General features: G+C 36.2%; 1 non-coding gene across 1 annotated transcript; it reads left to right on the top strand.

The window, feature by feature from the left end:
• Nucleotides 1-11,334: 11,334 nt before the first annotated feature.
• LOC121030156 (U6 spliceosomal RNA) lies at nucleotides 11,335-11,441 on the top strand. The gene has a single exon (XR_005790087.1). It is a non-coding gene; the product is annotated as a U6 spliceosomal RNA (small nuclear RNA).
• The last annotated feature ends 5,217 nt before the right edge of the window (nucleotides 11,442-16,658 follow it).

Genomic DNA, 16,658 nt, shown 5'->3' with positions numbered 1-16,658 from the left:
TGCCAAGAGAATCTAGAAAGGGAAGGACTTTGATTGCAAGTTCTCTCTCCTCCTGCTATTCGAAAATTTCCATCCAATTCACTCTCCATCACCCAGAGACACTGGCAGGTTGTTCTTGCAATATTGTTGTCCGGAGGACAAGTGTGGAGGAAAAGCAATTAGAGGATGCTGGGTGAGAACTCCAAAGCAACAGCTTACCATGGGCAAGGAGAGACATCCTGTCTCACGTGCTTCTCTGTGACCACCTTCTTCCTGGAAGAGCTGGCCACCTCCCTTCCTGTGCCCAAAGAGACTCTGGAGAGGCCTTTTTGCCAGGTGAAACAGCTTTCCCTAGAGACAGGCCATATGTCCCTGTTGCCAAAGACACCAGTGAGACACAAATGCAATAGTGTCTACAAGTAAATATAAAATAGACTTTCAGAACCTTCATGACTTTAGCTTCTCTCATTCTCCTCCAAACTAAAAGATCAACGGATCAAAAGTGCCACGTTACTTTTGTAGACATTAATAGTAAGGATTATGCTGTTTCACCTGAAGTCTGAGACTGATTTTCACATTGAGGGAGAACCACAGCAAATTTCTAAATCAGGCTTCTATCTAGCACTATCTGATACAAAGTAATGATTGTTAGTGGTAGTGAGATCTTATACTTATAAATGTGTTCTAGTTCTATGAGCATTATCTGAAACTGGATTTCTTTTTGCAATAGGAATGTGGAAACTTGTGAAATAATAAATGTATATCTGCCTGTGTGTGCATGTGTATAGGTGTGGACTTGGGGTTGAATACAGGCACAGAAGTTGTCTTTCTACAATTGAAACATATAGTTACTCGAGAATCATGAAATGATGATATTGCAGTGAACCATCGACAATAAAATTTTGGGGTTGATTACAGTGAATAATATGTGGCCCAAGTGAAAGAACATGATATTTACAAAAAGAAACCAGAATATAGTGGGAAAATTCTCGGCATAACTCAAAAAGAGACTTAGTTGAAGTCTTAACTCTACGAGTGACCTTGGTTATCATTCTTAGCTTTGTAGCTCTATCTTTATTTTGGAAATGTAGATATCAATACCACCTGTCTAGGATAATGGGAAGATTAAAAATTACATAAATATAAGGCCTTCACACAGCAGGAATTTGTTAAATTGTAGCCACTATTATTACCGCGAAGCAGCACAGTGTAGAATAAAGAGTAGATGGTTTCAAAAGAAAGGGACTGATTTGAAGTCCAGTTTGATGTTTATTAGCTGGATGACACTGGGGAACATACTTACCAACCATGACCCTCTGTTGCTTTACATGTAAAGTAGGCATAATAATAATATTTCATAGGATTTTTGTAAGTAATAAACAAGATGAAATAATGAAAGTGCTTACCTGGAATATAGTAGCTGCTCAAAGAATGTTAATTCCCTTGGTCCCCTGCCATGAAACCACAAGAACTACTTTTGCATAGGTTTGGTCTTCAACAATAAAAAACGAAAAGCATTTCTAACCAGATACCCAGACAGCCTTCCTATAGTTATTCTTAAAATACCCATAGTATGCAAACAGAATGTTCAATTACACAGAAAGTAGATTTAGTGAATAGTAGCTTCCAGACTACTCAGAACATTTCTATCACTTTTTTCATTCTTTTCTCTTTCTGCTTGCTTGTTCACCTTCCTCCAACATGAATAAAGCACCTGCTATGTTGAAGGTGAGAGCTGGAAGCTGATGTTGAAGGGAAAAACCTTTATCCAATTAACATGTGCTCCCCTTAAGGTGCTTTCACAAACAGTGTTTCACTTCCCTGCTTCCTAAAGGCTCTATTTTGTTGATTTCTCATCCAAGAATTCCCTGTTACTCTTCTTTCATCCATTTATGGCATTTCTACTGCCCTGGCCCAATACTGTGTTAAGCCAAACACTGATGCCAAAAGGGAGAGGGCCAGTGGAGTGGGATTCATGCCCAAAGATCCTTGGAGCCCCTCTCTTGAGAATCTCCCAACAGTCTGGCCAGGGTAGAACAAAATTTCACCAGCAGCTGCAGTAGTAGGTCACAGCCCTGTGAGAATGTGACATCTCACTCTTTCATTCAGAATGCTTCTCTGCTCTCTGCTTCTCTTAGATTTTAGTTGCCCTGCCTCTGGGACTCAGATACTTTCACAGAATTGATGCAAACTCCTGGGAAATTTATTTGTCCTCTGATATCATCCGTGCTAATGCTCCCCTCCATTAGCTCAGATAATCAAAAGTTGACTATACATAGAACTGTGGGGGATTACAAAAGCACTTATAAACTAATGAGAGAGAGTGGAAAAATACTGAAGGAATTCTAAAAAGAGAGAGAGCAGAAAGAAAGCCACAAGCATATACATAAATCAACTTATAATGCCCTAGCAAAACACAAGAAGTAAAAGGAATATCTCATGGAATAACTGGACTAAATGCCACTAAGCCTTGGGCAGTGTCCCAGGGCCACCAGGGAATAGCAAGCTAGGATATGATGAAAGTGGGTCAGGGTTTAGAAGAGATGTTCTGTGGCATTTGGGGGAAGCAAGTCCAGGGGATGTCATTCTAGTGTGATTCTGGTCCCTCTGAAATTAGTTCCTTCAAAAAAAATGAGTTTCTACTATCACTCATCTTCAGTCCACAAACAACAGGGTACAAAGCAGGGCCAGTTGTGAATATCACTAGTAGGTGAGCCATCTGTATTATGGGCAGTTACATCGAGGAAACTAAGAGGCAATGACAGTTCACAACATGAGTACAAAGATCCATACCATGTCCCTGGAAATGCCAGATTTGCCCCCACTGTTGATTAAACCTTATCAATATTTCTTATTACCAAGTAGGAAATCACAGACCCACTGATATCATGAAAGAGAGGTATTTGGTAAATCCCAATCCCATTTAATTTTTTTTTTATTTTTTATATAATAGGATAGGGCTTGGGAATGGTTTGCTATAAATTAAAACAGCAATGATTATATGACCATAGAATTAGCGCACTGTCCAGACTCTAGATGAATGTCTGTGATAAACAACCTCATAAATACTATTTTCTCCTTCCCCAGTTATGGATAGCAAGTAGTTAGTGTTCACTGGGAGGGTTGTAAAGCACACCTTCATAACACCTTTGGATATTGCCAAAAGAGTATGACCTGCCTATATTCATAAAGCCATTCACTGAGATTTAGTGAAGCAAACTTAATGCCTGACAAGCAGGTCGTTCACTGGAGCATCATACTTCTAATTACTGGAGTAACAGTGAGGTGATGAAGGCCTATCTATGGTTGTGAACCATTTGCAACAAAATCAAAGCACCACCACCAACTGTTAAAATCTAGTGATTCACTAAACAGAATAAAAATATTCAGATAAGGCTTAAAAAAAAAAACAGCTGGTCTTAGATGAGGCACTCCACCTGCAGAAAGGAGGCGCAAAAATTATTAAGATATCTGGATATAGGCATGTACATATCTGGAAGTCCTATTAGAGTTCTCATATCAGAGCATGAAAAGAAAATTAATTTCTAGAAGAAATTAATTCCACAATCCTATCTCCTTCAAGATGGGTTAGGCAAATCCTTTCATAATCAACCTCATTAGGTGAAAGGTGGCATCAGTGTAAGAGGAGTAGGGTGATCTACCTGGATTACCAGAGGGAGTTCATTATAGTTTTACATACAAATGAAGATGTTCTCCCTAAGTTAGAGAAGGAGAATAGAATATTCCATCTGCACCTTAGTCCCTGAATAAATTTGAAATAATGGGAAGATCCAGAGCCTCCAACCCAGAGAAAAATGTGTTTATGTAGCATAGTCTACCCTATCAGAACTGGTCTGAGACTAGAATGGAAGAGTAGGTAGAGATAATTAACAGAGGAGTTGGCAAATACAGAATAAGTGGCAAAGAAAGCAAAGAGATGTGAGTCATATATGTATCAACTTGCTACAAAGGGAGTATAATACCTTAGCAAACTTCACCCCAGGAGACTAGATGCTGTAGTGATGAGAAAGAAGTTTGTATTGGTCATCCTGATCCTGTCTGCGGTGATCCCTAGACAGTGATCTTGGTTGCACAGTCATCAACAGGAGACCTATGATGACCATAGCTGACTGGCCCTCTCTTAGAATGTGTCCACGAAAGGAAGGCTGAGAACAAACACTTGAGCAACTGCTTTGATGGGAAGAGGGTAAATAGCGACAAGGTTGTACGCTGAGGAGTGTAAAATGCATTAGCACATACACTTCAACAGCCTTAAGAGCTGAAAGATAAACCATGCTAGGTCTGGAAGTAAAACACTGCACGCTCTCAAAGCACAGAATGTACCAAGAAGTTTGATTTCTTGGGATTTTTTCTTTCCACTAAACCTGGATTTCTTTCAGTTTTTTAAAGGTACTGGTATAGAGTTGCATGGTAATTAATGTCACTGTTTTGTGTTCATAGTATTTTAAATTCTTTTATCATTTTTAATATTAAACTTTGATTTTAAGATAATTTTTGAGTCACATGTGGCTGAAAGAAATAATGTAGAGACTTGTGTTCCATGTACCCAATTTCCCTGGATGGTAACATCTTGCAAAACTGTATTAAAGTATCAAAACCCAGATACTGACATGGATATAGTCAAAATATAGAACATTTCCATCACCAAAAGGATCCCTTATCTCTTCATAACCACATCCACCTCTTGTCTCTGGGCCCTGGCTGTTCCGCATTTCTATAATTTTATCCTTTCAAGAATGTTATACGGATAGAATTAGACAGCATGTAACCTCTGGGGATTGGCTTTTTTTCATTCAGCATAGTTCTCTGGGAATTCATCCAGGATGTTGCATGGATCAATATTTGTTCCTTTTTATTTCTGAGTAGTATTCCATGGTATGGAAATACTTCTATTGGTTTAATTGTAACCATTCAACCATTGAAAGACATCTGGATTCTTTCCATTTTGGGCTATTACTAATAATGCTTCTATGAACATCTGTATATAGGTTTTGGTGTGAACATACATTTTTCTTTCTCTGGAATAAATACCCAAGAGCTAAAATGTTAAGGACTATGACAATTGCTCATTAGGTTTTATAAGAAACTGCCAAACTATTTTCCAGAATGGCTACACCATTTTATATTCCCACCTGCAATACATGACTGATCCAATTTTTCTGTATGCTTATCAGTATTTTTTACTTTAGCCATTCTGATAAATGTATAGTGGTATTTTATTATGGTTTTATCTTGCTTTATCTAATAATTAGTGATCTTAAACCTCTGTTCATGTGTTATTTGTGATCTACATATCCTTTTTGGTGAAATGTATATTCATAATTTTTGCCCATTTTTTAATTAGATTGTTCCTTAACTATTGAGTTTTGAAAATTCTTTATATATTCTAGATACTGGTCCTTTGTCCAACATGTAGTTTACAAATATTTGCTTCCAGTCTTTAGCTTATCTTTATATCTTTTCATAGGTTATTTCATTGAGCAAAAGTTTTTAAATTTCATGGCATCCAATTTGTCATTTTTTCAGAGTATTTAATGCTCTCGGTATCAACTCTAAGAATTCTTTAGTCCTAATTCCAAAGATTTTCCATCATTTTACTTTCAGCTTACCTATACCATTGTATTTGAAGCGAGCCAGTTGTAGATAACATATACCTGAATTATTTTTATACTCAACCAACTTCATTTAATTTATATATTTAGACCATTTATATTTAAGGTAATTATTGATATGTTACAGCTCAAGTCTGTTTTGTTATTAGCTTTATGTATATTGCCTGTTTCTTAGTCCTCTGCTCTCTTTTATTACTTTTTCATGAGTTATTTTAACATTCTTTTAGGATTCCGTCACAGTTTATTTATAGTATCATTGAGTTTTAAACTTTCTTAGTGGCTACTTTAGATATTGCAACATACCTACATAATATCATAGTGGACTACAATTGATATTTTACCAAATTCAGTGGAGTGTACTTACTTTCATTTAAGTTCCATTAACCTCCCTTTTAACATTTTTTTTTCAACGTTTTTATTTATTTTTGGGACAGAGAGAGACGGAGCATGAACGGGGGAGGGGCAGAGAGAGAGGGAGACACAGAATCGGAAACAGGCTCCAGGCTCCGAGCCATCAGCCCAGAGCCCGACGCGGGGCTCGAACTCACGGACCGCCACCCAGGCGCCCCGACAATTATATTTTTTAAAAGGGAGGTTAGGGGCGCCTGGGTGGCGCAGTCGGTTGAGCGTCCGACTTCAGCCAGGTCACGATCTCACGGTCCGTGAGTTCGAGCCCCGCGTCGGGCTCTGGGCTGATGGCTCGGAGCCTGGAGCCTGTTTCCGATTCTGTGTCTCCCTCTCTCTCTGCCCCTCCCCCGTTCATGCTCCGTCTCTCTCTGTCCCAAAAATAAATAAAAACGTTAAAAAAAATTAAAAAAAAATAAAAAATATAATTGTCTTAAGTATTTCCTTTATATAGATTGAGCAGCACAGTAGTCAGTGTTAAAATATTTTGTTTAAACCACCAAATATGATGTAGGAAACTCATGAGTAATAAGGCATCTATTATTTCACCCCTCTTTTTACACATTCCAATGTTTTGTTTTGTTTTTTTCCTTTCTGAAGTCAAAGTCAAAGTCTTCTGTTACAATTTTTTGTCCTTTTAGAGAATTTTCATTAGACATTGTTTAAAGGTAAGTTTGTTAGTAAGAAATTCCCTTAGCTTTCCTTCATTTGCAAATGTCTTGATTTCTTTCTCATCTCTGAAAGATGTCTCACTGGATATAGAATTTGAAGAATAGATATAGAAGTTGACACTTCTCTTTCAACTATTTGAAACATATTGTGTCACTTGCTTTTGGCATCCATAGTTTCAGAAGAGATATCTGCTCTTATTTGCTGTTCTCCTAAAGTTAATGCAGCATCTGTATTAGTTTTCAGAAGTTTAATTATGATGCATCTTTGTTTGACTTTTGGGATTATCTTATTTGACATTCACAAGCTTCTTAAATTTATAAAGTTATGTATTTCATCAAATTTGGGAAACTTTCAGCCTTTACTTCATCAAATGCTTTTCCAGTACAGCTTTTGCAGTATGATTGCCTTTCTCCTCCCCTTCTGGGACTCTAATGATAAGAATGATAACTTTTTTATTCATGGAAACTAGATACTCTTTACTACTTTACTGAATTAAAAAAATTCAAGATCCTGTATTTTTACAAGGCTTTTTTACATAAAGTAGGATTTCTAATTGACAGATTTGGAAATCAGTCTGAATGAGACAAACTATGGATTCAATATGCACATGAGATTTCCTCATACCATTACCCTGACATAGATTTGATATCCACCCTGAAAAGAATCCTCTAAAAAATTGTTTCAAAGCCCCTTTGAAATTGCAATAGTGCAGCAAAACCACAGGTAAACGACTGCCTGTTAACCTATTATTTCAAATTTAGCCTGAAAAGCCAACAGGCATATTTTTGTGCAATTTTTAAAAACATCTTAAGCTGAAATACCAAATCTGAATGGCGCTATCCCTTTACAGAAGGCAAGAAACGGCCCGCACATCATGTTGGAGGTCATCGTGTCCTTGGTGCCGTAGGCTATGAACGTGGACCTCCTCAGGGTCTGGTTGATGTGGAAGTAAGGGCGGTAGTGCAGTGCAGACTGCTGCTGCTGCTGCTTCCACCACTGCTTGAAGACTGTGTCCCAGGAATCATGAAAGACAGGGTTTCCAGCACTCCTTTTGGTCTAGGGTGGTGGAGGGGTGGGGGAAGATGATGATCTTCATTGCCATTCCTTCTCCTTTTCCTGGGGCAGAGGCTCTCGCTCATGACAACCGGTGAAAGAGAGCAAAGCAGCACCATTTCAAGAGAAAAAGGTCTAAAAGGTGAAGCAGCCACCTCCCCCCTCCTCCCCGCCCCTCGCGCCCCGGCCGGGGGACCTTGGCTTCTCCCACTGTGCAGGTGGACGCTGCCACCATGAGTACCACTCTGTGGGAGAAATGATAGCTTTTCATTATTTTCCTACAAGTCCCTGAACACTGTTCATTTTTTTTTAGTCCATTTTGTTTCAGTTCTATTGATCAATCTTCAAGTTCACTGATTCTACTCTCTGTCTTTTCCTAGTGAGTCCATTTAGCAAGTTTTTAATTTTGGTTATTATATTTTCAGTACTGCAGTTTCCATTTGGTTCCTTTTTTATAACATCCATTTCTTTGCTGAGGTTTTCTACGTTTTTTCTTTTCAAGAGAATGGCTATTCTTTGTGGAAGTATTTTTATTATAGCTGCTTTGAAATCCTTTTTAAGTATTCTAATATTTGTGTTGGCATCTATCTGTTCATTGTCTTCTCCCATTCATGTTGTGATTTCCTTGTTCTTGGTATAATGAGTGATTTTTTTTTTATTGTATCCTGGACAATTTGGATATTCTAATATTGTGGATTCAATTTTGTGTTTGTTTTTTTTATTTTTAGCAGGTATTCCACTCTTGAAGTATAGCCAGAGAACTGGCCAGGTATTTATGTTCAGCAGTTCATTGGTCCCCACCCACACCACCCTAACAAAAGTATGGCTGGGACTCACAATGCCTCACTGTCTCTGAATGGAGGTGTAAAATCAGCTCCTGATGGGCCTCACTGAAAGGTGAAAATGGTGATATTCTGTGTATATTGGGCTAAATAAAATCCATCAAGTTTTTGAAAAGAAAAGTAACCTTATCCACATTTATTGCCATTCTTGCCAGCTCTCGAACTCAAACCAAACTTTGTTGTCAGGCGTCCCTTGAAAACTAGGAACTGACTCAGGCCTGGGTACTGGGAAAGTGGCAATGATCATCATGGTCCTAGAATCTCTAGTCTTAGAATTTTGGGGGTTATAAAGAGGAGATTCTATGATTCCCATGATTAATTATCACCACTAATACCCCTGTAAGTCAGACCATTCTGATTACCACACTAGCTCTCTTCAATATTATGGAAAACATATGCCATAACATATTCCATCAATGCTACTACTTTGTCCTGCCATTTAGGGGCTTGCTATAATCGATGAAATAGGAGAAATCTTGTCAACGACAGCAGCACTGTCACTACAATACAGCCACAATTACAGTCACTACAATACTTAACAAGATGCTAATGCTCCATAATCTGTAAAATTCTTTCAGTGTTTTGGTGAATATATTCCAAGTCCTGTCAGGAAATATAATTAGGGTGTGTGTGTGTGTGTGTGTGTGTGTGACAAATCCAATACAGTATTTTTTTCCTCCCTAAGGTTTAGATTCTTTCTCTACTATACCAAGGAATTTATGGTAACTCAAATATTTAAAGTACTCATTCAAGGTCAATAGAAGAGCATATCTGCTGTTTCACATCTCTCTGAATTTTTCTTCCTCTGACTCTAGAATCTCCTTTAAAGAATTCACCTGATAAAGTCAGGCTCACCCGGGTAATCTTCCTTTAATTAACTTAATGTCTACTGATTACAAAACACTTAACATCTTTATATCTAGACAGTCCCTTAGATTCAATGTAAAGTAATCATTGAAATGATATTCCATCAAACTTACATCTCCTGCCCACACTAAAGGGAAAGGGATTGTGAAGGGATTGTGCATATACACGAGAGGGTGTGAATGTTGAGGACTCCTAAAATCCTATCTCCCAAACCCTTCAAGTATAATCTCTAAAGGTAATTGTATATAAATAAAGATATTCAAAAATAAGCAAAATATGTCATTTTAAGAACCAAGCACAAAATAACTAAGCGTCTTGAGTTTTACTAAAAAAAAAAAAATTTGACCCCGTTTATTAAAAGGTAAATGCTTTCAGTGTTTGGCGATACCAGACGTATTAAAGAAACAGCAGAATAGAATTAGCTTCCCTTCAAGGACTATTTAATTTCTGTTATGTCCATGAAAAGTTTTCTGACTTAATATGAAGTACAAGATACAGGCCTCTAATTTTCAACATATGTTCAAAGAATTATAAATGGGAATTTTTTTATTTCTTATACCGAATCATCTTGAGATAAATCCATGTGTGTCAGTCTATATTTAATTAAAATCTTATCAACTATTACATATCTAAAAGCAGAGCTTCAAAATATATTAATCAAAACGCAAAAGAACTGAAGGGAAAAATAGACAAATCTATAATTATAGTTGGAGATTTCAGCTTCTCTCTCTCTCCCTCTCTCTATCTTTCTCTCTCTCTCTCTCTCCCTGGAATTAACAGAACAAATAAGTCAGTAAGTATATGATGGACACAACAAATACTTTTAATACATTTGATCTTATTGAAAGAATATAGCAGAATGCACATTTTTTTCAAGTACACATGAAATCTTCGTCAACATAGGCTACATTCTGGCCATAAACAAAATCTTAGCAAATTAAAAAGACTAAAAATAACACAAATAGAAGTTCATAAGGGCATTAAAGGAGGATCGAAACAAAAATATATTTGGAAAATCTGCAAATATTTAGAAACTAAATAACATACATTGAGATAACTTATATTGCAAAGGGAAAGCCTCAAGGGGAATTAAAAAAAATTTTTGAGTTGAAGTAAAATTAAAATATAGCCCACCAAAATTTATAGGATATATCTAAAGCAATGTGTAGAGGAAAATTAATAGAGCTAAACACTTGTTTTGAAAAAATAAGTAAAGTATCAATAACCTTAGCTTCTAGCTTGAGAAACTAAACAATGAAGCCAAAATTAAACATGAAGACAGCAGAAGAACAGAAATAATAAAATTAAGAGCAAACATGAATAAAATTTTAAAAAATGAAAATAGAGAAAAACAATGAAAACAAAACTGATTCTATAAAAATATAGATGTCAGTGACATCTATGCCTATAGATTCTACAATTTCAATGAACCAACTAACTCCTTGGAAGATACAAACTGCCAAAACTCACTCAGAAGGAAGAAACAAAATGTCCCTATACCTATAAGATAATTTAAATTAATAATTTAAAATACTTCACTTAAGAAAAGTCCAGTCCCTAAATGCCATCACAGGTCATGTCTGAGAAATATTTGGGGAAGAAATACCACCAAATCAATACAAACTCTTCTAGAAAATTGAAGAAGAGGAAATACTTCCTAACTCCTTTTAGTAGGTCAGCATTACTCTAATAACAAAACCAAATAAAGATTAGAAAAGAAAGTTAAATACCAATATCCCATAAGATCTTAGATGCAAAAATTCTCAACAAACTATTAGCAAACAAAATCCGGGAATTTATAAAAAGAAAAATAGACTTCATCTAAGTGGGGTTCATTTGAGGAAATGCAAACCTGGTTCAGCATTAGAAAATCAACTAAAATAGTGCTTGCTTCAGCAGCACATATACTAAAATTGGAACGATACAGAGAAGATTAGCATGGCCCCTGCACAAGTATGACACGCAAATTCGTGAAGTGTTCCATATTTTTTTGAGGAGGGCACCTGTTGGGATGAGCACTGGCTGTTGTATGGAAACCAATTTGACAATAAATTTCATATTAAAAAAATAATTTAAAAAAGAAGCAAGATCTCCAAAAGAAAAGAAAAGAAAAGAAAATCAACTAAAATAATTCATTATATTAGCAGAATTAAGAAAAAAATTCTCTAACCCTGTCCATATGGGGGGGGGGGGGGAGCTTTTAGCAAAGTTCAACATTTATTCATGATTTAAAACTCTCAGGAAACTAACACTAAAGGAAGGCTTCCTTAACCTGATAGAGGGATTTTACTTAAAACTGAGCATTGTCCTTATAGTTACTGATGGAAGACTGAATGTTTTTCCACAAGAGTGAGAACCAGGCAAAAATGTCCTTTCTCACAATTTTATTCAACTGTACTGTAAGTTCTAGAGAGTTGAATAAGACATGGAAAAGAACAAAAGGCACATAGATTGGAAAGATGGAAAGAAGTATATCTGTATTCACAAACAACAAGTCTATGTAGAAAATCCTAAAGCATCTTTAAAAAGCTTCTAAATCTCATAAGTCAGTTTGGAAAGCTCAAAAGATATCAAATCAATATAGAAAGATCACTTGTATTTTTATATACTTTCAAGCAACAACTGGGAATTGAAACATAAAAGTACAGTAAAATTTACAACAGAGATAAATGATATACGTAGGTATAAATCTAACAAAATATGCATACAATAAGCATGCTGAAAACTATAAAACACTGATGAAATAAATCAAAGAAAATTTAATAAATGAAGAGATATACAGTGTTCATGGATTGGAAGCCTGAATACTATTAAGAAACAAATAATTTCTAAATTTATATTTATATATATATATATATATATATATATATTCATATATATTCAACCCAACCCAAATCAAATTCCCAGGTGGCCTTTTTCTTTTTCTTTGTGGATAATTAATAACCTGAGTCTAAACTGCATATGGAAAAGCAAAGAAACTAGAAGAGTTCAATTAATTTTGAAAATGAAGTACAAAATTGAAGCCTAGCACTATCTAATTCAAGATTTAATATGAAGCTCCAGTCATCAAAATAGTGTGGTAGTGGTGAAGTGATAAGCAAATGAATGGGGAAAAGTCCAGAAAAATACCCACAGCATCATTTCAAGTGATTTTTTTAAATGTTTATTTATTTTTGAGACAGAGAGAGACAGAGCATGAACGGGGGAGAGTCAGAGAGAGGGAAACACAGAATCTGAAACAGGCTCCAGGCTCTGAGCTGTCAGCACAGAGCCCGAACTTACAGACCGCAAGATCATGACCTGAGCCAAAGTCTGCCGCTTAACCGACTGAGCCACCCAGGTGCCCCCCAAGTGATTTTTTTTTAAAGTATGAAGGAATTACAGTGAAGGGAGCATAGTCTATTTTTGAAAATAGTGATCGAAAAAATGCACATCCATGTTTCCGGTATAAATAATGAATCTCAACCCATATTTTATTAACTCATAATGTTCATAGACCAAAATGTAAAATACAAAACCATAGAACTTCTGGCAGAAAATATAGGAGAAAATTTTTGTGATCTCAGGCTAGACAGAGAGCTTTTATATAGTTTGTAGAGTCTTTAGATAGAAAATATTCAACTAGAATGAGAGGAGAAAACAAAATGGAACAAAAAATTCAACAAATAAACTTTAGTATATTGCAAATGAATAAAAACCCACGCTACGGTGGGTAGGTAAGAAACAAACTAACCTGGGACTTCGGTTAAGCATTCAACTCTTGATTTTGGCTCAGGTCCTAATCTCAAGGTTCCCGGGATTGAATCCACACTGACAGTGTAGAACCTGCTTGGGATTCTCTCTTCTCTCTCTCTGCCCTTCCTCCACCCATGCACATGCATGCTCTCACTGTCTCTCTCAAAATAAATAAATTTTTTTTTTAAAGAAAAGAACTAACCTGAAGTTACTTTGGGAATCAATATTTTGGATACTGTAAGTCAAAGGCAAAAAGAACTATAAGAAAGTACATTTACTATATTTAGCAGATTTGTTTCTTGCAGGGGTATGGGTAAGCAATTCTGAAAATAACTTTTGTGTATATTAGGTTTGAAAGAATCAGTAAGTATATTGTAGATAATGAGAGTCAAGTTTCTTACTTGAAAAATTGCAGAAAAAAATTGCAATTTAAAAATATGAGAAGACTGGAGTAGGGGATGTGGTGATGGATTACAATGAGAAGTCTCAGTATGAATTCATGGTTTTATGCCACGAAGGCAACTTCAGATATGTAACTTAAGACATGTGTGTATGTTTGGCTGAGTACTATATATCCTACATCTACTGAGACGGCTTGGATGGATGTTACTAAATATCATGCTAGTAGCAGTGAACACACTTAGCACCCAGATCTTGATGTCTCGATAGCATTCTCTAATTAAAGGAATCAAGTGCTCTTTGACAAAATAGTTGATTCCGGGGCTGGGGCAAGCAAATGCAAAATAAGCCTGGAGTATATTGTGGCGGCATACAATAAGGAAGTACTCAAACTGAAAGATCATAAAGCCAACCTGTAATAGTTCCTGTTGGCCGAAGCTGGAAATTTTTGAGAAAAAAAATTAACAAAGATAGTGTTAGGTTATAGCCTACAGAATAAGGTAAATACCGAGCATCCCATACTGAATAAATGAGGAAGAAGTAGCAGCTCTTCCTTACAAAGTGCTTTCAATTAATAAATGTAGAAAGACAAAGGAGATGGAAAATGACCATTAGAAAGTTACAGTAATAATTGTTGCAAACAAGATCCAAAGATGGAGGCCAAAAGCAGTAGGCAAAAGTTGGAAAAGAAGGGGATATTTTTCCATTTCAAATTATCTATTTCCCCCCAAGATATTAATTAATTCTAAAGGAGAAAATAGTAGCATTATGGGAATAGCGGACATCACTTTAATTAAGTGATCAAGTTTAAACAAGACATATCAATATCACGTACCCTTTGATATGATACATTTACAAGGACACATCATTTCTATGGTATTCTTGCCAAAAATGCATACCCTTAATCTAATTTTGAAAAAAAAAAAAAAGATGAGACAAATACAAACTATAGGGCATTCTACAAAATAACTAGCCACCACTATTCAAAACTATCATAATCGTAAAAGACAGGAAAGACTAGGGAACTTCCACAGATTGGGAAAGACCAAGAAGACATGAAACTAAATGAATTGTGGTATCCTGGATTGGATCCCAGAAGAGAAGAAGTATTATTAGTGGTAAACTGGTGAAATCCAAATAAAATTGGCAGTTAAGAGTGTTGTACCAAACTCAATTTCTTAATTTTGAGAATTATGCTAAGGTTATACAAGATGTTGGGAAGCTGGGTGAAGTATACATGGGAACTTTCTGAATTAATTTTGTCTAATGTAATTTTAACGTAAGCCTAAAATTATTTTAAAATAAAAGTTTCAAAATTACATGTTAAATGTCTCTTATAGGGCACCTGGGTGGCTCAGTCAGATAAGCGTCCAGCCGGCTCAGGTCATGATCTGAGTGAGTTCGAGCCCCGTGGCAGGCTCTTTGCTGACAGCTCAGAGCCTGGAGCCTGCTTTGGATTCTGTGTCTCCCTCTCTCTCTCTGCCCCTCCCCCACTCATGCTCTGTCTCTCTCCTTCAAAATGAATAAACATTAAAAAAAATTTAATGTCTCTTATGATATTGCATCATATTGTTATTCTATATAACACTAGTTATTGACTCCATTCTTGATCTTTTGGATAGTACGATATTTTTCTAGCCCTTGGGATAATATAGTATTTTGAAAGGGGTTGTCATGGGTAGTATTATGATGATGACGATGAAGCTATGTGAGAATATTAACTAGTTCAATTCTCCTTTAAGCTCAAAATGAGACTGAAGTAAACATCTTCTGACATATAGGTAACAAAATAATGTTCCTTCCTAACTCTGATTCTCCCATCTTTCAGATAGAATGGATTCTATGTAAAAGACCATGCCAATTGCGGGAAAAAAAAAAATCTGATTTTTTGCTATATTCTGTAGGATCATATGTGGCACAAGCTAAAATGGAATTGAAAGGTCAGGCCCAGGGTCACAGAACGAGTGAGTTTCAATGCTGTTGTTTCCTGAGCAGCCCAGTCCGGGGCTTTTTGGACCATCCTTTGTTGCATCCCACATAGTAAATTTTATACAGCATATTAAGGGTTTCAGTTGGATTGTTTTAATAAAAGTAATAAAATTTGTAATTAATTTTAAATTTAGTAATTGGAGAACAAGGGAAATGTTCCTTTAATGAAATTTCCTTGCATGATTTCTCAGATGGTTTTGCCATCACCAGTTTCACTGAGAACATCACCCTGTTGGAAGCTGCAATCTGAACAGATGAAGCACCTTTCAACCCAAGTAATTACCTCCCAGGGCTATAAACCCTCTGTGTCCAACACATAACCAAGCCTTGTCATTAAAATATAAATTACCTTTCCCTTTTTGATCTGTTTTAAAAGAGAATTGCAGGCTCCACAGCTGACTACCAGGCAGCGGGTAGAAGAAATGGGAGTAGAGAAGAATGTTGGCCTGGAAAGAAGCTTTTTCTTCCCTGAAAATGAGCTGTGCTTTGAGGATTGAGTTAGGAAAATGTTGGGGATTAAAGTGATAGGAGGGGATGGGACTAGAAAAGCAAGAAACAATTAAAGCAACAGCTGCCTCGCATCCCTTCTGCTCTTTGGCTTTTTCTTATCCACTCTCAAAGCATGTTTGCCCTTAGTAGGCTGCAGAGCAGAAAAAACAAAAAACAACAACAACAACAACAACAACAAAAAAAAACAACCTAAAACAGTCACCATGGAATTTTTTTTTCTTCCACAACATTTTCAGTACAAATAACTTCAGGACACACACGCATCTCAAACATTAAATTAACAGCCTTTTATCCTTCGCTGCCACCAAGATCCCCCAGTTGTATAAAAATGATTGGAAAATATTGCCTGGTGGACCTCTTGGGCAACCTGAACTTCTGAAAAACAATAGCTACAACAGATGTTTCTTTCATATGATCTGTGTTTGATCTCCTAAATAATGTTTCACTACCACAGGCTTGGCAAAGGGTCAGGAAATGTGTATAATTTAAGGGGAAAATATGGAAACAAAGAAAAATCCCATGATATCCTGAAACAACTGCTACAAATTCTGATGATCAAAATATGGCTTATGTT

Source organism: Herpailurus yagouaroundi, unplaced genomic scaffold, assembly GCF_014898765.1.
Source record: "Herpailurus yagouaroundi ecotype Mexico unplaced genomic scaffold, PumYag 139, whole genome shotgun sequence".
NCBI lineage: Eukaryota > Metazoa > Chordata > Mammalia > Carnivora > Felidae > Herpailurus > Herpailurus yagouaroundi.
This window is presented reverse-complemented; position numbering and strand designations above follow the sequence as displayed.